Consider the following 21397-nt stretch of genomic DNA (forward strand, 5'->3'; position numbering starts at 1 on the left):
CGACAGCCATTGGGTGATAGGGGTGAAGATTCCTGAAACGTCTGGAACTCCATCAAATGACGGTCCTTTTCCAGAGTTCTCATGGGCTTCCATATTTACAGCTCTGAGTCGGTTCATTGCTTGTGTGAAATCGTTCATGTTCTCGCCCTCACCTGGGATGTACGTACAGCACGAGTCCGTTCCGACAATCGCACACACTCCACCTTCCTTTGCCAGTATCCAGTCCACTGCAATCCTGGTTTCCATCGCCATCTTTGTGGTTGCATTCAGCCTCCTGTCCAGTGCACTGAATGCTGCTATGGTGGCGTTCATAAATCGCAGGGCGTTATAGTGGATGTAGTTAATCCATTGCACATTCTTTGCGATTCCTTGAAAGGAAGGGCAGCTTCAAATCCGGCGAGTATCTCGTCTCGTGCCTTGAACTGTTTTGGAACGCCGTGGGGCTGTCCGAACATGTCCATGTTTATCCCGTCGTCAGCGTCTCTCCGTCGTCTCTTCAAATTCTTGTCATCCTCCTTGCTGGTCGAGTTGTGTTCCGACGTTGCATTACGTTCCAACCAGGGAACTATGTGGGTCTGTTGGGCCAGGATCACCCTGGCACATGTCCCTCTCCAACCCTTTGGAAGGGTGTTTCGTAGTCCCCATCTTCTTCCACATGCCCACCATACATCCGCCAGGGGAACATTCTGCTCGGCTGGGAGAATCATTACCGTTTTGTTCACTGGGATTCCTAATTCCTCTCCCTTCTCACTTCTCGCTGCCAGATAGAAAAAGGAGTGGCCAAGACTGATCCACTTTGCTGCACAATGTCCTTCAAATGTTCCTACTTCTTCCGACTCTCGGGTCCCTTCATCAAGGTCAGTTGGGGGCGTTTCAAAGCACTCGAACCCCATTTCCTCCGGTATCTCATAAATCTTGATAGTCTTCTTCGTCACCCTAGTTCCCAGGCCGGGGTAATCCTTATTGCACCTTGCCTCGTTCTCCTGGGAGTCACGTCTTTCTTCCCCTTGTCCTGCCTGTGATAGGATGAAACTAGTCCAAACAGTCCTTGCATGTTCGTTTCCCATCCGCATAAGGCATCCGAATGGGGAAAACATGTCCTTCTTGTGCTGTTCTCCTGACTCCCGAAATGCAGCATCTTCTTCTCCGGTTCCCGGTGCCGGCAGTATTGTTAGTTTGGGTCTTACTGCCGAACATACATAGCAACCCCCTCCTGGGTGTATTGTTTTTGCCGTGTATTTAGCCCATTGCATCCATGAATTATCTTCCCAGGCACTTAGCATGCCAGTTGATTTTTTTTTCTTTCCCTGGCCTGAGCTCCGTCGGATAAGTCCTCCGTCACGACTCTGGAAGGCATGATTGTGCTTTTCATATTCTCACTCGCATTATCGTCCCGAGTCATTGCACTGCTCGATGCCGGGGCGTCCTCTGTACTTCCTGATGCCTCTAACTCTAATATGTACATGTAATTTCCTGGTTCTTCTATATACAAAACATTGTTCGTGTCCAGGGCACTGTCGTCGAGCAACTCCTCTCCGTCCCCTCACAGAGCGTCATTGGGGGTGGCAGTCTGTACCCCCTCCGTCGCTTTCGTCGTCCTCTGGGAAGCCCTGGAGACGCCAGTCAAGGGCCTCTTCGAAGCCTCCAATCCAGTGGGCACCGGGGGAATCGTCCCAGTTGGTTCCTTGGAGTATCCGTCTTGTCTCCTGGCTTGTCCCTGGGCGGTCATCCCCGGAGTGGGGGCCGCCCGTGGTGTGTCCTGAATCCGTTGGCCTCTCCACAGGCTCCGCAGAAAGCCGCGAGCCTTGTTGAGGAGGCGTCTGGGGGGGAGGCGCAAGAAGACTCGGAATCCGGTGAAGCCTGAGGGAGTCGACGAAGTCCTGGGCCTCGGCAAACTCGTCCTCGGTAGACGGTCTTGGGTCGTTGGCGATGGTGTCGGTTGGATAGGGGTAGTCCCAGCCGCCGAGGAAGTCCCCAACGCTGATGGTGTCGTACCCTTGCAGATGTGGTGGCGGCGGCGGTGGCGGTGCTTCTACTTCCGGCCTCGGTGCTTCTTCGGATTCACTTCCTGTAGGGTCGGGTGCGGCCGTGGCGTGAGAGTCGGTTGTAGGGCTGGCTGGCGAGTCACCGCTGGCTGGGGCTGTGGCTGGGGCAGGTCCGGGTACCTGGGATTCGGGAGTGGTCTCAACCTCGGGTGGATGCCGCCTTCCTCTCCCCGGGCTTGGCTCGGTCCCAGCATCACCAGCACCTGTAGGCACAGATAGGGGAGGGAGAACAGCAGGCAACCCAGGTACATTGCGCCCAGGGCCATCAGCAGGAGCTGGCAGTATCCTCCGCCTCGTACTCCTACGCGTACTCGGCCCTCCCCGGGGTTCCCCACCACCATCATCCTCCCTGGGGGAGTCTGGTGGGGGTCCTGGCGGGCCCTGGCCCCCGTCATCGTCCTCTGACTCCTCCGGCCCTCTCGCTCCTTCTGGTGGCACCGCCCTGTAACAGGTGATACCACAAATCTGATCCTTGCACTCTTACCGCCCGGGGGGTAGCCTGGGTCACTCTGTAGGGCCCCTCTGCCCTGGGGTCGAGGCACGACCTTTTAAACACCCTCAGGTACACCCAGTCTCCCACTTGGATCGGTCCCGGCTCGGTCCTCCGCTCCCGCTCTCTCTCTCTTCTCTTCTGCTCGTTGAAAACTGCCCTGTGAACTTGAGAAAGCTGTTTAATATAACTGCTCACTTCCTGTTCTAGAATTTCCAGCGGGGGCCTCTGATCCCCTCTGAACCGTGGTGTGGGCATTGCCCGCCCCGTCACCATTTCGTGCGGAGTCAGATGCGTGGTTCGATTTTTTTCACAACGCATTTTCATCAGCGCGATTGGTAATGCGTCAACCCAATTTAGGTTTGGTAGATTTGGATCATCGTCCGTGCTTTGGACGATCTTCGCAATCTTATTCTTCAGCGTTCCGTTCGCTCTTTCGACCATCCGCTGAGACTGCGGGTGGTAAACACAACCGAACCGAGTCTTGATGCACAGCGCTTGTGCAATCTTTTTCCACGTGTTGGCCGTAAACGCTCGGCCATTGTCGCTACTGATTATTTCTGGGATCCCAAACCTGGGTATCACCTCTCTCGCCAGGAATCGAATCACCGTTTTTTCGTCCTGCCCTCGGCTTGGACAGGCTTCTACCCATCGTGAGTAGCGACATATTATCACCAGTACGTGTTTGTACGTGTTCACCGTTCGACCCATGTCGATGTAGTCCATTACCAGGTGTTTGAACGGTCCCTCTGGGAGTGGCACGTGTCCCAGGGGCCGTGGTCCTATGCCTATTGTTATGTTGTTTCTGTAATTATGTGTGGCACAGGTGTGGCAATTTCTTAGCACGTAATTGATGCGATCTTGAAGGTATGGTGCCCAGAACCCTTTGTCAAGTATCTGCCGCTTGACCTCCCCCCTTGCGCAATGATCCACATCATGCGCATCATGGATGAGGAGATCAAGGAGCCGACTTGGGGCCACTACTCTGCCATCATGGCTTCTCCACACCCCATTCCTGCCTTTTGACGCGCCCCTCTCTTCCCATAACAATTTTTCGGCAGTAGGTGCCGTGGTTTGGGCGTCTTTGATGGCGCTGAGCTGGAGGTGAGGATCTATGATTTGAACTGTTCTCCCATCGACTGGGGGTCGGACGGGGTCCAGGATTCTAAGTGTTCGTCCGTTAGGCAAGGTTCGGACCACTGGGGCTTGTATTGCTATATTGGTTTCCGTGAAATAGCGGTCAATTACATTAGGCGAGTACCTAGCCTCGCAGGGCTTATCCCCGCACTCGGGACAACTGGCCCTCTGACACAGCTCGCAACACATGGGATCTATTTGGTGCTCATGGTTGTCATCACACCACTGAGAGCACCACAAGCATGCATTGTAGGGGTAGGGGCATCTGGTAGGGCAAGGCATACTATGCACTGCCCTGTTGAGCAGTATTTTGTGTGGCTCGTTGTCTTGCGGAGAGCGTAGGGCTTTGTTCAACTTCCTAGCTTCCAGTGCTGCTTCCTTTGCTGCCTCATCTGCCCTTGCGTTACCTAGGGTGATATAGTCTTGTCCCTTACAGTGTGCTTTGCACTTGCATATCGCCAGTGTTTTTGGACGCATCATAGCCGCAAGCAACAACTGAATCTGCTCTAGGTGTTGGATGGGGCTCCCATCCGATTTCTTGAAACCCCTTTGCTTCCATTGGGCCCCATGCACGTGGCAGACGTTGTGGGCATAGGCGCTGTCTGTGTGTACTGTCACATCCTGTCCTTCCGCCAAAGAGCATGCCGCTGTCAGCGCCTTTAGCTCAGCCAATTGCGCTGAACATGGTTGAGTGCATGGCTCACTCATAACTGTCGCAAACGTTTCTGGACCTGTCATCTGTACTACGCTAAAGCCTGCATGTGTTTTGTTATCGTAATTGTGGCTGGAGCCATCCACAAAGTAGGTGATTCCTTGTCCTAGTGGCTCACTCTGTAGGTCTTCCCTCAGTTTGGAGAAAGCGACTGAGTCAGCCACACAGTCATGCGGCTCGCCCTCGTAATCAAGGGGGATGAGATCCGCCGGGTTTCCTGCTGTGTCACATGCCTTTATAGTGACATCTGGGCAGAGTGACAAATTGTAGTATCTCAACTGCCTTTGAGGCGTCACGCAGAATTTCCCTTGCTCCACCAACTGCGCTATTGCGTGACTGGTGTGTATTATCACTGGCCATCCCATGGTGATGTTGGAGGCTTTGACGTATGCCGAATATACCGCTTCAAGACCTTGGAAGCATGGTGGGTATCCCTGGGCCACCGCGTCCAGCTTCGAGCTGTAGTACGCAATTGCCTGTTTGCCGCGTCCATGGCACTGTGTCTGTGCCACGATTGCGGTCATGTACGCGTCTTTTCCTACTTCCTTCCTGACCGACACGTACAGATAGAAGGGTCTTCCGTAATCCGGCAGTGCAAGTGCAGGTGCTCGCTGTAATTCTCCTTTGATGCGTTCAAACGCCTCGTTTCCATCCACTGTCCATGTGAGACGGTTCCTTAGGTGGCTGGTTCCAGCTTGCACGATCATGGCTCGTAGTGGAGCTATCTTTTGTTCATAGCATTCCACCCAGTCACTACTGAAACCTATGAGTCCAATGAATGACATCATTTGCTTCACTGTGTTTGGCTTCGGTGCCTTGGTGATCGCCTCAATGTGTTCCGGGGCGATGCCCTTGTGCCCATGTGAAATTTGGCGACCTAAGTAGATCACCTGGGGCTGTGCAAATTGTAGCTTCTTCCTTGATGCTTTGTACCCCCCTTCGGCCAGAACGGTCAGCACATGGACTGTGTCTCTCTCGCACGTTTCCTGGTCTGGTGAGCATATCAAGACATCGTCAACATACTGCAGAATCGTGCTCCGGCACACGATGTGCTTTAAGTCCTCCTTGAGCGCCTGGTTGAAAATGTGCGGCGAGTGCTTGAACCCTTGTGGGAGCCTTGTGTACTGGAACGTCTTGCCCTGATACTTGAATGCAAAAAACTCCCTACTTGCGGGGGCCACCCGTATGGTAAAAAATGCTTGAACCAGATCAATGGCGGAGAACGTGGTTGCGCTCACCGGGATGTTAGTCATCAGTACGTTAGCATGTGGGACGTCCGCTGGATAGTCCTCAATGCGCTCATTGACGGGTCTGAGGTCCTGGACCATTCTCCATCGTACTCCGTCCGCCTTCAGCACAGGGAATATGGGTGTGTTGCACCTTGCACTTGGGACCTCTTCCAGGACACCTGCTCCCAGGAGTTCTTCAATTGACCGATCCCAAGCCCCTCCTCCCATTGTCAGTCCCATAGTTACTGTTGCTAAGTCGGACAAGTTTGCAGGAAAGTGTGCGAGAACGCGTGTTCAACATGGGGACGCAGCACCCCCATTTAGCCGAGTGCAACAGTATGCTGGATTTCTGGGCGTCAAATAATATTGATATATTCAAAAAACAGAGGTCAGAAAAGCCTTCAGTATGCAGATGGACACATTCACTATGTCCGCTGTTATCAACGAGGTGGAACACCACAAATTGAGGACAAACCAATCCGGTGTCGTGGATCTTATGGGATGCATGTTAACTGGGGATAAACAATTAGCACGTTATCACGAGCAGGTAGTTTACCGTATTTGCTGCAGATGTGACTCTGATTCAATAAACAGGTCTGTGCAAAAATATGGTGTCGACGTGTCCATAAGAAAATCTAACCATATTTCGAGGATTAATAAGACGGGACCAAGTGCTGCAGATCCAAGTTCCCACGCAACTTAGGAGAGTGACTAGCCTGTTAAGCAGCTCATGTTGGGGTGGAGAGATAGCTTCTCTTCGGTAGGCCGATAGCCTACTTATTATTTTGAATGGCTGCTTTAGAAGGAAGAGTTCAAATAAACATGATACAAGTGTATTGAAAAGAAACCACTCCGAGTTCAAACCCATATCACGCATGACATATGTTTGCAGACGTGATTTGTCTTGCACTAGACTTCATCAGTGCCCGCTTATGCTATAATTAATTTAAACATAGGCAATGTAGTAGCCTAGGTCTAATATTGGCGATTTCGAGACTGCATAGCCTATATAGCAAGGCATAGTTTTGAATTTGCACGATTCGATCTTTAGAAGACATTGCTCTCGTTCAGCCATGCAGTAGGCTATTATTGCGTTCATGTGAAAAAATGATCGTTAGCTTATTTCTGTGAACAGTCTTCTATCCCAAGTTAAACATGGCAAGGTAGCAAAGCTGAAAGTAGGCTTATTCTTGTTGTGTGTAAGGCGATACGTGATTGAAGGTGTAGCCTTTTCGTATGAATGTGCGAGTTCAGTTCCTGCAAGGTAGGTATAATTTTTTGCGTAGGCTTATGTTGTCGTTTCATCAGTGGAAACCAGATTTAGTTATGTTTTTGTGTGTAGTTATGAACACAAATAAAGGCAACATTTTCGTACACACTCAGATTTCTTTACTGAAAAGTAGCTATCCAAAGTTATGCAAAGTTAGGCCTATGTGTGTTAACGTTTCACACGGTCAGGATATCGGATGTCACTTCTACAAGTATCCCAGGCTTATCTTTGAACCTTTTTGAGCTCTTTAGTTATTTAGTTACTTAGGCTACTCGCAAAAGAAGCATTATAGCATTCGCATAACCGGCGTATTGTCATACAGAATGGACACTAGAAAATTCAAAATTGACCGAGGTTGACCGAGGTCCTCCGAAGTCCTCATTGTGACATAGTAAAAGGGGGCGGGGCTTGGGATCGGTCAATTGTCCCTCTTATCCCTTCAGCTGCTTCTGCTGAAATGGGGTATTGTGGCTGGAAAGGCAGTGTTGCACCTGGTTTCAATCTGAACTCCACAGGGCTTGCCAATCTTACCAATCCTATGTCACCATCTCCTTGTGACCATACCACAGGCGGCACTTTTCTCAATATTCTCTCTGTTCGTTCGGCGCCTGTCTCTGTCGCCTCTTGTAACATCATCATTCTCCAGGGGGTCGGTCCCGGCCCCCTTGTTTTCTTATCCGTCTCCTTGTCTATGTAGTACTTCTTGTATTCTTCCCATTCTGGGTCAGATTTGTTGATGGGCACATGGTTCTCCTTATCCCAGCATCGATATCCTGCTCCTCCCAGCAGGCCATACATGCAGTATGGGTTGCCATAGGGGCATCCTTTAACGTAGGGTATGTCATGAACCTCCTCCGAGGCCATTTGTCTGCCCTGATGGCCTTCCGGGGAATGCATTGCTGGTTGTGCTGCCCTCTTCTTGGGGCACCATGACAGATGTCGCATGTATGTGCTCCATTCCGCGTCGTCTTTGCTGAATGGTACATGTCTCGTTTTGTCCCAGCAGCGGCGCCCCGCTCCTGGGAATAGGCGGTAAAGACAGAATTGATTCCCATATGGACACCCTTTAGCATAGGGTATCTCCTCTTTCTCCTGTGGTTCGGTGTCCATGATCTCGATCACTTGTGGGACTCCCCACACGGTGACTGGTCTGTCCATCTTTATCCTGAACATTGGTTCTCCTTCACAGCTTATGGCCGTTTGCAGTCGGTCATTCCCTGTATCTTTCCATTTGATGCACTTGGCCTCGAGCATCACTAGGCCCATTTCTCTTGCCCTGTGACCTCTGGCCACTCTTAGGGTGATGTGTGGCATTGTTCCGGGCATGTCGAAGATTAGACCTAGATCCCATCCTTCCACAAATTTCACCTCAGCGGCCACTCCTTCCTTGGCCACCACCAGTGCGCGTATGTCAAGTGGGATGCGTCCCCACTTACTCATTTCCTTATTCCATTTATCTTCTCTTTCTTTGCTTGGTGTTTGGTCGAATTTTATTGTACAGTGAAAAAGGCATCTTGGCGCTCTCAGCCGAGCATGCAGGTTGCTTATTTGAAAAGCATGCTCGTTGTAGACCATTCGCTCTACATCAGGTTCTATTTGTCCAATCCAGTAGACCTGGTGAGTTTCAGTTTGGGATGGGGCACTTATTCTTAGGGCCATTTGGGTTGCCAGTCCTGTTATCTGTACTCCTGTCGGGGAACATTCAATTTGGAGTCTTAGGTTGCATAGCGCATCCCGTCCCAATAAGTTGACGGGCGTGTGTTCTGCTATTAAGACTGGTATCCAGATTTCCTTGTCTTCTATTTGGATTGATACTGGGGCTGTCATTGGAATTAGCTGCGTTTTTCCCGAAAAACCCACTGTCTTCATGAACTTTCCTGAAGACCTGGGGAGGTGTTGGGCATCTTTTGGGTGAAGACAAGTATACGTTGCCCCTGTGTCCACTAAACATTTGACTTCCATGCCCTCGATTAGAACCTGCAGCATCGGTTCTGCGTCAGCTCCCCTTGTCAGGGCGGGGAACTGACCCTCCCCTGGGTTTTCCGGGCCTCGTCAATGCCAGTTTCCCCCGTAAGGGGAAACTGGGCCAGAGGGTGCCTGCATTTGCTGGGGAGCTCCCCCTTGCATTTGTCCTTGATTTGCCTGTCCTCCTTGGTTGTTCTGGCCTCTGGCTTTTGTTGAGCAATTCCTGGAGATGTGCCCTATTCCTCCACATATCCAACATTCAATGTTGTTTCCCTGGTTTTGCTGGTTTTGGTATTGTCCTCTTCCCTGGCCTCCTCTGCCTTGTCCTCCTCTTCCCTGGCGGAATCCTCCTCTGCCTCTTGGCTGGTACCATTGCTGTCCCTGTTGTTGTTGTGGGGGTCCATATGGCGCTTGCTGCCATGTCTGCATCATGGGCTGCACAGGCTGTGGTTGCACCATTACTGGTTGTTGCACCATAGGTTGTTGTATCACTGGTTGCTGCGGTTGCGGGACAGGGGCCGTAGTGGGCATCACTGGAGCTTGGGTGGCTGCCTTCTTTGCCCCCTTTGCTTCCTGGAGTTGCACATGAGTTAGCTTTCTTGTGGCCTCCCTTTCCTGTTGCTCTTCTCAATCCTTTCCTTGTCTGTACAGAGTTACCTGGTGCACTACTGCCATCCTGAATTCCTCTTTGGGCATGATCGCCAGGCGCCAGTCGTTTTCCAACTGCGTTCTTTTGGCAATGCGTCCATGACTGCTCTCCTGAATTGCATGGTGGCTGGACCTGAGTCTTCCGGCCTTTGTTCCATCCTTATTGTCCATTCCTGTGCTGCCTTTTCCACGAAGGCTGCAGGATTATCACTACCCTTGAGTTCTTCTATCCAAACGGCCGAAGGGCTATACTGGTTAGGGTATACTGCCCGTAAGGCCTTCCACACACGAGGTCGGATCTGGTCAAAACACCAGGCGTCTCGTTTGGCGTCCGTCATCAGGTACCCTAGGCCTTCTTTGTCCAGCACGGCCTCCGTGTCTGCCTTTCCTAATATCAGACTGAGCAAACACTTCATGTCTCCCACTGCCAAGTCTCGGCCTTGGGTTTCCGATTCCAGCTTGTTTATCCATCGACCCGCGCCTTCGTGCAGGACAGGGAGTCGTGCGATGAGACCGCTCACATCTGAGTGAGCCCACGGCTGATAGTGGGCCCCTCCACCTTTAGTTATCAGTGGCGCCATCACAGCCATCTCCTCCGTATCCGACTCTTCCGAGATGGCCCCCTTTCTTGCCTTCTCCTTTTGTACTCTTTCCCTTTCTTTTCTCCCCTCCTTTTCTAACTTCTCCAATTCCTTCTTATTCTCCTTCAGGCCTCTCTTGAACTCTCCTTCGATTTCGTTGAGTCCCTTTCGTACTCCTTTTCTGATTTCATCCAGGCCTTTCTCAACGCCTTTCTTCATTCTACTGATTCCAAACAGTCCTGTGGCGAGCACACTGGGTGGGATCATTATTGGGCATATCTTTGCTCGTTCTCCACACTCCCGGTTCTTCTGCAGGTGAGTGGTCACACCCCTTTTCCCATTGTATGTCTTCTTGCAGTGGGGGCATACCGAAGGGTCCATATCCCCTGTGGCTTGCTGCTCCCTCTGGAGCTCGTCCTCAAGGCTCAGGAGCACCTCCTGCAGCAGCTGTTCTGTTTCCGGCCGCCCAGTGCCCATATTTGTGAGGTCATCTAGCTGATCCTCCTCTTCTCCTGAGTCGTTCTGACTGCTTTCATCATCCGTAATTACCACCCCTTCTTGTGCCATCCCTGCGCTGGGGCTCACCTTGAGAGACAGCAGGCATGACCTCTCTTTTTTGCTCCTTTGGTTCATTGTGCTGAAGGTTTCTTTTAGGAGCTTTCTATACTCTTCTTCCAACATGTCCTTTGCTTTGGAGCAGGGGCTCATCTTTCCTACTTCTTGTTCTTGTTTTTTTTGTGAAAGATTTTTCGCTGGCCTCTTCCTTTTCCCTCATTTCCTGTTGTTTTTTCAATCTCTCTTTTCTTCTGGAGTTTTCCTCGAATTGTTTTTTCAGCCCTTCCTGGGCCATTCTCATCTCACTTTGTATCAGGATCTCCCTTATTTCGTCCTGCATTTCCCTGATGAATTTCCTGCACTCTTCCCTGTATACAGTGTGCTCAGGGGTGCTGTTCTTGCCTCCTTCCCCGCTTATCCACAATCCCATTTCTTCTAGTCCCTTGAGTGTTTCTTCCATCAGGGTCCTCTGCTCTGGCTCAGGTTCTTTGGCAGCTCTTAGCTTCTGTACGGTCCACTCTATCTTAGCCTTCTTCTCATCATTCCATTTCTCAACCTTTCGTTCGGCTCCCCGCTTCTTTTGGTGCATTTCTTTGACCTGCCTGGTTGCATCTTCTATCTCCCCCTCGCAGGTCTGGATATATTTCATGAGTCTTTGCCACAAGTCTTTGCATTTCTCTGTCACCGGTTCCTCGCCTGCCTGTGATCTTGCTTCTGCCAACTCTTCCAGAGCCACTCTTCTTATTTTCTCTTTCTCTTTTTCTTCCATTGTTTCCTCCCACTCTTCCATGATTGTTTTCAAGCAGTACCACAGATCTATGCATCTCTGCCTCTGCACCTCTTCCTCTTCTTTTTCCAGGGCCTGCTCCGTTCCTTGGTTCTTCTCCTCTAGTTTTCCTGAAGTGCTTGTGAGGAGTTCGTCGTCTTTCCAGTGCTCACTTCTGGCCATCTTGTATTCTTCTGTCACCCGTTCCTCCGTGCTTTCTACGGTCCAACCTCCCTTTCTGTTCTGTCCTGCGCCCTCCAGAGGGTGTTCGGGGAATGCTGGTTTGACGGGGGATGTTGATGTTAGATCGATGAGGGACGATGTCGATCGTATCGATGCCGGTCGGGGTGGTGGCGGTTCCGGCTGAGGGTTGGCCTGTTCCTTTCTGATTCTTTTCACCTCCTTCAATACTTCTGCGCAGGTCCATTCTAGCGTGATCCCCTTCACCACCAGTGGGGCCTGTACTGCCAGGTGTACCGCCGGGGCTGGTGATCCATACAATGGTGCTTGTATTGCCAGGGCCCGTGGGACCCTTTCTTCCAAACGTCGGATTATGTCTCGCACATTGTCTTCCTCTCGTGGCATCTCTGGGTATAGCTTGTTCTTTTCCGCATATGGAGGTGGACGCGGCTCTTCCATGGGTGGAGCCCCTGGTTCTGGTGCTTGGGTCAAGGTATCCATTTCTCTTCCTGCAGGCTGCAGCTGGGGGCATTTCTCCATAATGGGTGTCGAGGGTGGCGTCTCACCCTGATCAACCCTCTGCTTCCTCTTTCTCTCAGCTATCTTGGCGAAGGCTTGCAGGGTGTTCAGTTCCCGTGTCCTCTTCTCCTGTCTCCGTGTGCTCCTGTCATATCCCTTGTAATTCATGATTTTCTCCTTCATCTGGGCGAGTATTGTTGAACTGAAAGACCCCTCCTTTGGCCATGCCGTATGCTCTCCCTTGTATCTCAAGAACCATTTATGATTGATGCTCTTTACGTCTTTCTCAGCGATGGCATTCTCCTTTACTACTTCCTCCAGGGGTGTCATTACTCTGGTCGCCATTCTTCTTAGAGGTCCAAACCGTAGTCCCTCCTTTCCTGTTCTGCTATGTCCTCCCGGTCAGTGCAGAACATAAGATAGTCCTGCTTGTATTGCCTTTCCCTCTCCCTCTTGCACCTGTTCTGGTCTCTTTCTTCCCAGTCCAGCCGTAGGTCGCTTACTAAGTATAGTATAGAATTCTGCACGTCGTTCCACTCTTTGAAGACAGTATTTAGTTTGCCCCTTCTTTCTTCAAACGCCCTTCCTTTATCGTTCACTGCGCTCATGCTCCACCCGTTACTCCCGTGCTCGGAGATCCTTATTGTCCACTTCTCTTTTATTTTCAGGTCACCCGATGTAGCTCCTCCTTCACTTCCGGCTGCTTGGGGCTGTGGTTCCTCCTGCTCTCTCACTGGCAGGCTATTAGGGGTCAGTTCTCCCAACAAAGAAAGCGTTGCTTTTAGGTCCTATGTCGCCTCGATGCTTGCACCTATAAGGGAATTTGCACTCAAAGGGGACCTCACCCACGTATCCTACGTATTCTTGGTCTTTTCCGTCTCTGACGCTTATCTCGTACGTATTCATTATCTTGAATACGTCGTGTTCGTCGTATTCAACGATATCTATGGCCCAGAGCACGTTCTGCTGTCCCTGTTCCATATACCTCTTGGAATCCTTCCTGTCTTTATCTAAGGGGCTCTTGAGTCTCTGCTAGTCTGATGTGTCACTATCGTCACTCCTTATGTCCATGGGCATCCCTAACTCTAACGGGTAAGCTTTCCCTATCAGATGTTCTACTTTCTCTAGTAGCTCTGTATAATTATGGCACCGATATGCTCCGCTCACAAGGCCCTCTCGATTTCGTGTAAATATGCACCACTTATTATCCTGCTGTCGAATGAAAGTGATATGCCACTTACTTTCTAAGTTCATTCGCTATTTTTGTGGGTGTCACTCTATTTATTCTCTCTGTGGATTCTTACTTTTATTTTATTATTACAACTGTCCTCCTTATCTTACCAATGTTATTTTATCAGTGGGGACTCTTGAGTCCTTACCTTTCTTTTCAATAATATCTCTTCACTCAAAATTACCTTTTAACCTTTTATTTTGTTTTTTTCACAAAGTACATTTATTGGCTTTATTTCTCTTTTATTTTATTGAAGCAAATACAAAACTTTCATTTTAAGCAAGGTTAGCAGATTACAAGTTTTTAGCTAAACAGTTATCGTGGCCTTTATTCAGCTAAGCAGTTGCTATAGAGATTATCTAATTAGGCAGTTGTTATTGAGGCCTTGCAGCAGTACCTCCCCCTTTTATCCTTCCTGGCCTTCTTATCTATAATCCCTATCTGTCCTTCTCCTTCTTGCAGCTGGGGAATCCCTCCTAAACTTGCGCTTTCTGCCCTCAGGCGGGGCAAAGAGCTGGTCAACCACCGGCCTTGTGTTCACTCCTTCAAATTTTCCTACCTGTTCTATCACTGTCTGCAGGGCCAATGGCGCTATGCGGGTGCCTAGCCTCGAATGGGTTCCTCCGTACCTGTCAAATTGGTCAATATGAACTGAATATTTATCCCTATTGTTCCCTTCCTTGTTCCAGAAAACTGATATTGCCAAAGACTCTCTCATAAAACTGGCCAGCCTACTTCTATCTTGACCAACTATTTCTCTTATCTCCCGTCCTACGCCCTGTACTGGCTGGGGCTCAACCGGGCTGTAAACCTCCTCCTGTTGAGGCACAGTTGGACTGTAGCTTGTAGGGGGCGGTGGGCTATATCTGGGGGTGGTTGGACTGTCAACTATACGGAATGGATTAGGGATCAGCTGGTGGGATACGGTGTTACCTGGATAGGGAGTTGGAGCTCTCACTAGTCCCGACTGACCTGACTCCTGGCGCTCCTCCTCTTCGGACCCTAGGCTACTGTAGTTTGCTTCTGGTGGGGCACTGGCTTCCCCCTGTCCAATGTCTGACTCTACCTCTCCCACGCTACTGCTCGGAGTGAACTCTCCTGGGGAGTCTGTGTCGGGCTCTCCCTCACCTGAATCGTCAGAAACTTCAAGGCGGTAGAGGACTTCTCCTAGGGTCTCTGGCCTATGGTCTCTCACAATCCTAAGCTTGGGCACCGCTGCTTCAACAGGGGGCTCGGGGGGGGTTTCTGCATAAACCTCCAACAACTGCAACAACCTTCTTATGTTCAGGCTATGCAGGTTTCTTATGACTATCGCAGCTGCGGCTTCTACAACATCAGTTTGACGTCCGTCTGTCAGTGTGATGATCCTCCTTCCCTCGCCGAGTTCCTCTACCTCAAATGTGTGTGTGTACTTGTCTCGCATCTATTGTGGGCCCATGCCCAGGCAACAAAACAAAACACAACAGCGCACACTCAGCTTTTACAGAAACAACAGATTATGATAAAATATATTTTGTTCATCACCCTTTGTTCAGGACAGTTTTACACATTTAACTTACAGCTGATATTGTAGTTTACCTATTAGCCCGTTCTTTTCTTCTGAAACACACATATATTTTTCAGGGCAGCCCGAGCTCCCTTTACACAAAATACTATTTTTTAGCTTTCTCCTTGAAAACTAGATTTCCTCCTTGGAAATTGAAACACTATTTTTAGTTTTCTCCTTGAAAACTAGATTTCCTCCTTGGAAATTATTACATGGCCATTTAACTTAGTTTTCTCCTTGAAAACTACTTTTAACCGGTTTTCACAATTACAAAACGCTTTTAAGATCAACAGTACAACCCAATCTCTGTCTTGTGTCTCCGCTATTCTTTTGAGGACTCAGGTTAGCACCCCTTCCCGGCCTACCCACTGACTCCCACAGTACAGCTCTCCTAATAATAAGCAAAACGCTTACCTTGTTTTGGGACCCTGAGAGCTGCACTGGAGAAGTCTGCTTCACCCGGGACGGAACTGCTTCCCCTGTTGAATCCTTTCAAATCTCGGTAGGAACCTCCAGATCTGTCGTGGAAAAACTATCCACTTTCCCGAACCTCCAATCCAACTAGCACTTTGAAGTCAAAGACCCGAAGGAGAACACCAAGACGAGAAATGCTGAAGACTGTTGATCCTTTATTCACCGTATTGCAGTGAAAATACAATCCAAACAGCGTCAGGACTGGACCGTCAGGCAATAGAGTGATGAGTGGCAGCTGTTACCCCGATGAGATCTGATCTGAATGTGTCTGAGCTCTCTCTTTTATGCTCCAAGGGGCCCGAGGGGCGTCCCATTACCAGGGGCGTCACCAGGCCCCTTTTAGCCAATCAGAACGTTTTGGAACCTAAGATATTGGTGGAAAACCTTTCCCATTTAAACATTAAAAAATATGTGTTGCTGGGCAGAATACATGTGACCAGGTTCTATGTGTAATCTGTTGCCAGGCAGAGTATGCTTTTGTTTCAGTTCCTTGTGTACTTTCACTTTTGGTTCTGCCTCCTTTTCTTGTAAATCCCTCCACTTCTCCTAAGCCTTGTTTGCTTCTACTTTCACTGCCAGTTTCACTCTTAGTCTCCTTCAGTCCAGTCTCATGACTTCCAGTAAATGTTGCATAACAGCATGCGCACATATGTTTCTAATAAACCAGCATGCACACGCACACACACACACGAGCATTATATCCAGATAAAATCACCACAGTATCATGAAATAGGGACAGAATGATCATACAGGCAACATTTGAGGAGCAAACGCTGACTACTCTTTCATGCACAAGGGCTCTATAGCTCAGTGGTAAGAGCACTGGTCGCGTAAACCAGGGGTCGCGAGTTCAATCCTCGCTGGAGCCTGTTTCACGACCGTGGCACAGAGACTGACCTACCTATATTTTTTCTCCTTTGTCTGTGACGTAAAGGTTCTGTGGTAAAGGTCGACAAAACCCTAAATCTTCAGTGTCGTGGCTTCATAGCTCAGTAGTTAGAGCACTGGTCTTATAAACCAGGGGTCGTGAATTCAATCCTCACTGGAGCCTGAGCTCTGCGGAATGTTTTTACAGCAAAGGTAACCACTTTTCCTGGGTCGTCTGCTGTTGACTGCCTTCTTTTGACAAGAGTGGTTACTTCAAGGGTTGCCATAAAGTGTGCGTTCGTTAAAGTGACCTGCACATTAGCGAGAAAGTCACAGCAAATTCAGCACAAAAAATACATGGTTTGTTGATGGAGCTTTGGTGCGTGGACAGCTGCTAGGATTTTATTTTTCCCGTCAGTTTCTCTTTGTATCATGAAATAGGGACAGAATTATCATACAGGCAACATTTGAGGAGCAAACGCTGACTACTCTTTCAAGCACAAGGGCTCTATAGCTCAGTGGTAAGAGCACTGGTCTCGTAAACCAGGGGTCGCGAGTTCAAACCTCGCTGGAGCCTGTTTCACGACCGTGGCACAGAGACAGACCTACCTATATTTTTTCTCCTTTGTCTGTGACGTAAAGGTTCTGTGGTAAAGGTCGACAAAACCCTAAATCTTCAGTGTTGTGGCTTCATAGCTCAGTGGTTAGAGCACTGGTCTTATAAACCAGGGGTCGTGAATTCAACCCTCACTGGAGCCTGAGCTCTGCGGAAATTTTTTACAGCAATGGTAACCACTTTTCCTGGGTCGTCTGCTGTTGACTGCCTTCTTTTGACAAGAGTGGTTACTTCAAGGGTTGCCATAAAGTGTGCGTTCGTTAAAGTGACCTGCACATTAGCGAGAAAGTCACAGAAAATTCAGCACAACAAATACATGGTTTGTTGATGGAGCATTGGTGCGTGGACAGCTCCTAGGATTTAATTTTTCCCATCAGTTTCTCTTTGTATCATGAAATAGGGACAGAATTATCATACAGGCAACATTTGAGGAGCAAACGTTGACTACTCTTTCATGCACAAGGGCTCTATAGCTCAGTGGTAAGAGCACTGTTCTCGTAAACCAGGGGTCGCGAGTTCAACCCTCACTGGAGCCTGAGCTCTGCGGAATGTTTTTACAGCAAAGGTAACCACTTTTCCTGGGTCGTCTGCTGTTGACTGCCTTCTTTTGACAAGAGTGGTTACTTCAAGGGTTGCCATAAAGTGTGCGTTCGTTAAAGTGACCTGCACATTAGCGAGAAAGTCACAGCAAATTCAGCACAAAAAATACATGGTTGTTGATGGAGCTTTGGTGCGTGGACAGCTGCTAGTATTTTATTTTTCCCGTCAGTTTCTCTTTGTATCATGAAATAGGGACAGAATGATCATACAGGCAAGATTTGAGGAGCAAACGCTGACTACTCTTTCATGCACAAGGGCTCTATAGCTCAGTGGTAAGAGCACTGGTCTCGTAAACCAGGGGTCGCGAGTTCAATCCTCGCTGGAGCCTGTTTCACGACCGTGGCACAGAGACTGACCTACCTTTATTTTTTCTCCTTTGTCTGTGACGTAAAGGTTCTGTGGGAAAGGTCGACAAAACCCTAAATCTTCAGTTTTGTGGCTTCATAGCTCAGTGGTTAGAGCACTGGTCTTGTAAACCAGGGGTCGTGAGTTCAATCCTCACTGGAGCCTGAGCTCTGCGGAATGTTTTTACAGCAAAGGTAACCACTTTTCCTGGGTCGTCTGCTGTTGACTGCCTTCTTTTGACAAGAGTGGTTACTTCAAGGGTTGCCATAAAGTGTGCGTTCGTTAAAGTGACCTGCACATTAGCGAGAAAGTCACAGCAAATTCAGCACAAAAAATACATGGTTGTTGATGGAGCTTTGGTGCGTGGACAGCTGCTAGTATTTTATTTTTCCCGTCAGTTTCTCTTTGTATCATGAAATAGGGACAGAATGATCATACAGGCAAGATTTGAGGAGCAAACGCTGACTACTCTTTCATGCACAAGGGCTCTATAGCTCAGTGGTAAGAGCACTGGTCTCGTAAACCAGGGGTCGCGAGTTCAATCCTCGCTGGAGCCTGTTTCACGACCGTGGCACAGAGACTGACCTACCTTTATTTTTTCTCCTTTGTCTGTGACGTAAAGGTTCTGTGGGAAAGGTCGACAAAACCCTAAATCTTCAGTTTTGTGGCTTCATAGCTCAGTGGTTAGAGCACTGGTCTTGTAAACCAGGGGTCGTGAGTTCAATCCTCACTGGAGCCTGAGCTCTGCGGAATGTTTTTACAGCAAAGGTAACCACTTTTCCTGGGTCGTCTGCTGTTGACTGCCTTCTTTTGACAAGAGTGGTTACTTCAAGGGTTGCCATAAAGTGTGCGTTCGTTAAAGTGACCTGCACATTAGCGAGAAAGTCACAGCAAATTCAGCACAAAAAATACATGGTTTGTTGATGGAGCTTTGGTGCGTGGACAGCTGCTAGGATTTTATTTTTCCCGTCAGTTTCTCTTTGTATCATGAAATAGGGACAGAATTATCATACAGGCAACATTTGAGGAGCAAACGCTGACTACTCTTTCATGCACAAGGGCTCTATAGCTCAGTGGTAAGAGCACTGGTCTCGTAAACAAGGGGTCGCGAGTTCAAACCTCGCTGGAGCCTGTTTCACGACCGTGGCACAGAGACAGACCTACCTATATTTTTTCTCCTTTGTCTGTGACGTAAAGGTTCTGTGGTAAAGGTCGACAAAACCCTAAATCTTCAGTGTCGTGGCTTCATAGCTCAGTGGTTAGAGCACTGGTCTTATAAACCACGGGTCGTGAATTCAACCCTCACTGGAGCCTGAGCTCTGCGGAAATTTTTTACAGCAATGGTAACCACTTTTCCTGGGTCGTCTGCTGTTGACAGCCTTCTTTTGACAAGAGTGGTTACTTCAAGGGTTGCCATAAAGTGTGCGTTCGTTAAAGTGACCTGCACATTAGCGAGAAAGTCACAGCAAATTCAGCACAAAAAATACATGGTTGTTGATGGAGCTTTGGTGCGTGGACAGCTGCTAGGATTTTATTTTTCCCGTCAGTTTCTCTTTGTATCATGAAATAGGGACAGAATTATCATACAGGCAACATTTGAGGAGCAAACGCTGACTACTCTTTCATGCACAAGGGCTCTATAGCTCAGTGGTAAGAGCACTGGTCTCGTAAACCAGGGGTCGCGAGTTCAAACCTCGCTGGAGCCTGTTTCACGACCGTGGCACAGAGACAGACCTACCTATATTTTTTCTCCTTTGTCTGTGACGTAAAGGTTCTGTGGTAAAGGTCGACAAAACCCTAAATCTTCAGTGTTGTGGCTTCATAGCTCAGTGGTTAGAGCACTGGTCTTATAAACCAGGGGTCGTGAATTCAACCCTCACTGGAGCCTGAGCTCTGCGGAAATTTTTTACAGCAATGGTAACCACTTTTCCTGGGTCGTCTGCTGTTGACTGCCTTCTTTTGACAAGAGTGGTTACTTCAAGGGTTGCCATAAAGTGTGCGTTCGTTAAAGTGACCTGCACATTAGCGAGAAAGTCACAGAAAATTCAGCACAACAAATACATGGTTTGTTGATGGAGCATTGGTGCGTGGACAGCTCCTAGGATTTAATTTTTCCCATCAGTTTCTCTTTGTATCATGAAATAGGGACAGAATTATCATACAGGCAACATTTGAGGAGCAAACGTTGACTACTCTTTCATGCACAAGGGCTCTATAGCTCAGTGGTAAGAGCACTGTTCTCGTAAACCAGGGGTCGCGAGTTCAACCCTCACTGGAGCCTGAGCTCTGCGGAATGTTTTTACAGCAAAGGTAACCACTTTTCCTGGGTCGTCTGCTGTTGACTGCCTTCTTTTGACAAGAGTGGTTACTTCAAGGGTTGCCATAAAGTGTGCGTTCGTTAAAGTGACCTGCACATTAGCGAGAAAGTCACAGCAAATTCAGCACAAAAAATACATGGTTGTTGATGGAGCTTTGGTGCGTGGACAGCTGCTAGTATTTTATTTTTCCCGTCAGTTTCTCTTTGTATCATGAAATAGGGACAGAATGATCATACAGGCAAGATTTGAGGAGCAAACGCTGACTACTCTTTCATGCACAAGGGCTCTATAGCTCAGTGGTAAGAGCACTGGTCTCGTAAACCAGGGGTCGCGAGTTCAATCCTCGCTGGAGCCTGTTTCACGACCGTGGCACAGAGACTGACCTACCTTTATTTTTTCTCCTTTGTCTGTGACGTAAAGGTTCTGTGGGAAAGGTCGACAAAACCCTAAATCTTCAGTTTTGTGGCTTCATAGCTCAGTGGTTAGAGCACTGGTCTTGTAAACCAGGGGTCGTGAGTTCAATCCTCACTGGAGCCTGAGCTCTGCGGAATGTTTTTACAGCAAAGGTAACCACTTTTCCTGGGTCGTCTGCTGTTGACTGCCTTCTTTTGACAAGAGTGGTTACTTCAAGGGTTGCCATAAAGTGTGCGTTCGTTAAAGTGACCTGCACATTAGCGAGAAAGTCACAGCAAATTCAGCACAAAAAATACATGGTTGTTGATGGAGCTTTGGTGCGTGGACAGCTGCTAGTATTTTATTTTTCCCGTCAGTTTCTCTTTGTATCATGAAATAGGGACAGAATGATCATACAGGCAAGATTTGAGGAGCAAACGCTGACTACTCTTTCATGCACAAGGGCTCTATAGCTCAGTGGTAAGAGCACTGGTCTCGTAAACCAGGGGTCGCGAGTTCAATCCTCGCTGGAGCCTGTTTCACGACCGTGGCACAGAGACTGACCTACCTTTATTTTTTCTCCTTTGTCTGTGACGTAAAGGTTCTGTGGGAAAGGTCGACAAAACCCTAAATCTTCAGTTTTGTGGCTTCATAGCTCAGTGGTTAGAGCACTGGTCTTGTAAACCAGGGGTCGTGAGTTCAATCCTCACTGGAGCCTGAGCTCTGCGGAATGTTTTTACAGCAAAGGTAACCACTTTTCCTGGGTCGTCTGCTGTTGACTGCCTTCTTTTGACAAGAGTGGTTACTTCAAGGGTTGCCATAAAGTGTGCGTTCGTTAAAGTGACCTGCACATTAGCGAGAAAGTCACAGCAAATTCAGCACAAAAAATACATGGTTTGTTGATGGAGCT

The 21397-nt window shown here is 48.8% G+C and overlaps 18 non-coding genes across 18 annotated transcripts; all 18 read left to right on the forward strand.

The window, feature by feature from the left end:
• Nucleotides 1-16144: 16144 nt before the first annotated feature.
• On the forward strand, nucleotides 16145-16217 carry trnat-cgu (transfer RNA threonine (anticodon CGU)). Its single transcript has one exon. It is a non-coding gene; the product is annotated as a tRNA-Thr (tRNA).
• A 109-nt stretch (nucleotides 16218-16326) lies between these two features.
• Nucleotides 16327-16399, forward strand: trnai-uau (transfer RNA isoleucine (anticodon UAU)). The gene has a single exon. It is a non-coding gene; the product is annotated as a tRNA-Ile (tRNA).
• A 320-nt stretch (nucleotides 16400-16719) lies between these two features.
• trnat-cgu (transfer RNA threonine (anticodon CGU)) lies at nucleotides 16720-16792 on the forward strand. The gene has a single exon. It is a non-coding gene; the product is annotated as a tRNA-Thr (tRNA).
• A 109-nt stretch (nucleotides 16793-16901) lies between these two features.
• Nucleotides 16902-16974, forward strand: trnai-uau (transfer RNA isoleucine (anticodon UAU)). Its single transcript has one exon. It is a non-coding gene; the product is annotated as a tRNA-Ile (tRNA).
• A 320-nt stretch (nucleotides 16975-17294) lies between these two features.
• trnat-cgu (transfer RNA threonine (anticodon CGU)) lies at nucleotides 17295-17367 on the forward strand. Its single transcript has one exon. It is a non-coding gene; the product is annotated as a tRNA-Thr (tRNA).
• A 319-nt stretch (nucleotides 17368-17686) lies between these two features.
• Nucleotides 17687-17759, forward strand: trnat-cgu (transfer RNA threonine (anticodon CGU)). The gene has a single exon. It is a non-coding gene; the product is annotated as a tRNA-Thr (tRNA).
• Nucleotides 17760-17868: 109 nt separating this feature from the next.
• trnat-ugu (transfer RNA threonine (anticodon UGU)) lies at nucleotides 17869-17941 on the forward strand. Its single transcript has one exon. It is a non-coding gene; the product is annotated as a tRNA-Thr (tRNA).
• A 319-nt stretch (nucleotides 17942-18260) lies between these two features.
• On the forward strand, nucleotides 18261-18333 carry trnat-cgu (transfer RNA threonine (anticodon CGU)). The gene has a single exon. It is a non-coding gene; the product is annotated as a tRNA-Thr (tRNA).
• A 109-nt stretch (nucleotides 18334-18442) lies between these two features.
• trnat-ugu (transfer RNA threonine (anticodon UGU)) lies at nucleotides 18443-18515 on the forward strand. The gene has a single exon. It is a non-coding gene; the product is annotated as a tRNA-Thr (tRNA).
• Nucleotides 18516-18835: 320 nt separating this feature from the next.
• trnat-cgu (transfer RNA threonine (anticodon CGU)) lies at nucleotides 18836-18908 on the forward strand. The gene has a single exon. It is a non-coding gene; the product is annotated as a tRNA-Thr (tRNA).
• A 109-nt stretch (nucleotides 18909-19017) lies between these two features.
• Nucleotides 19018-19090, forward strand: trnai-uau (transfer RNA isoleucine (anticodon UAU)). The gene has a single exon. It is a non-coding gene; the product is annotated as a tRNA-Ile (tRNA).
• Nucleotides 19091-19409: 319 nt separating this feature from the next.
• trnat-cgu (transfer RNA threonine (anticodon CGU)) lies at nucleotides 19410-19482 on the forward strand. The gene has a single exon. It is a non-coding gene; the product is annotated as a tRNA-Thr (tRNA).
• A 109-nt stretch (nucleotides 19483-19591) lies between these two features.
• On the forward strand, nucleotides 19592-19664 carry trnai-uau (transfer RNA isoleucine (anticodon UAU)). The gene has a single exon. It is a non-coding gene; the product is annotated as a tRNA-Ile (tRNA).
• Nucleotides 19665-19984: 320 nt separating this feature from the next.
• trnat-cgu (transfer RNA threonine (anticodon CGU)) lies at nucleotides 19985-20057 on the forward strand. Its single transcript has one exon. It is a non-coding gene; the product is annotated as a tRNA-Thr (tRNA).
• A 319-nt stretch (nucleotides 20058-20376) lies between these two features.
• On the forward strand, nucleotides 20377-20449 carry trnat-cgu (transfer RNA threonine (anticodon CGU)). Its single transcript has one exon. It is a non-coding gene; the product is annotated as a tRNA-Thr (tRNA).
• A 109-nt stretch (nucleotides 20450-20558) lies between these two features.
• trnat-ugu (transfer RNA threonine (anticodon UGU)) lies at nucleotides 20559-20631 on the forward strand. The gene has a single exon. It is a non-coding gene; the product is annotated as a tRNA-Thr (tRNA).
• A 319-nt stretch (nucleotides 20632-20950) lies between these two features.
• Nucleotides 20951-21023, forward strand: trnat-cgu (transfer RNA threonine (anticodon CGU)). Its single transcript has one exon. It is a non-coding gene; the product is annotated as a tRNA-Thr (tRNA).
• A 109-nt stretch (nucleotides 21024-21132) lies between these two features.
• trnat-ugu (transfer RNA threonine (anticodon UGU)) lies at nucleotides 21133-21205 on the forward strand. Its single transcript has one exon. It is a non-coding gene; the product is annotated as a tRNA-Thr (tRNA).
• Nucleotides 21206-21397: the final 192 nt, after the last annotated feature.

The sequence above is a fragment of the Alosa pseudoharengus genome, unplaced genomic scaffold (genome assembly GCF_046254945.1).
Source record: "Alosa pseudoharengus isolate Yale_2024_CS ecotype anadromous, Long Island Sound unplaced genomic scaffold, YU_APseudo_1.1 YU_APseudo_1.1_scf_6, whole genome shotgun sequence".
Classification (NCBI taxonomy): Eukaryota; Metazoa; Chordata; class Actinopteri; order Clupeiformes; family Clupeidae; genus Alosa; species Alosa pseudoharengus.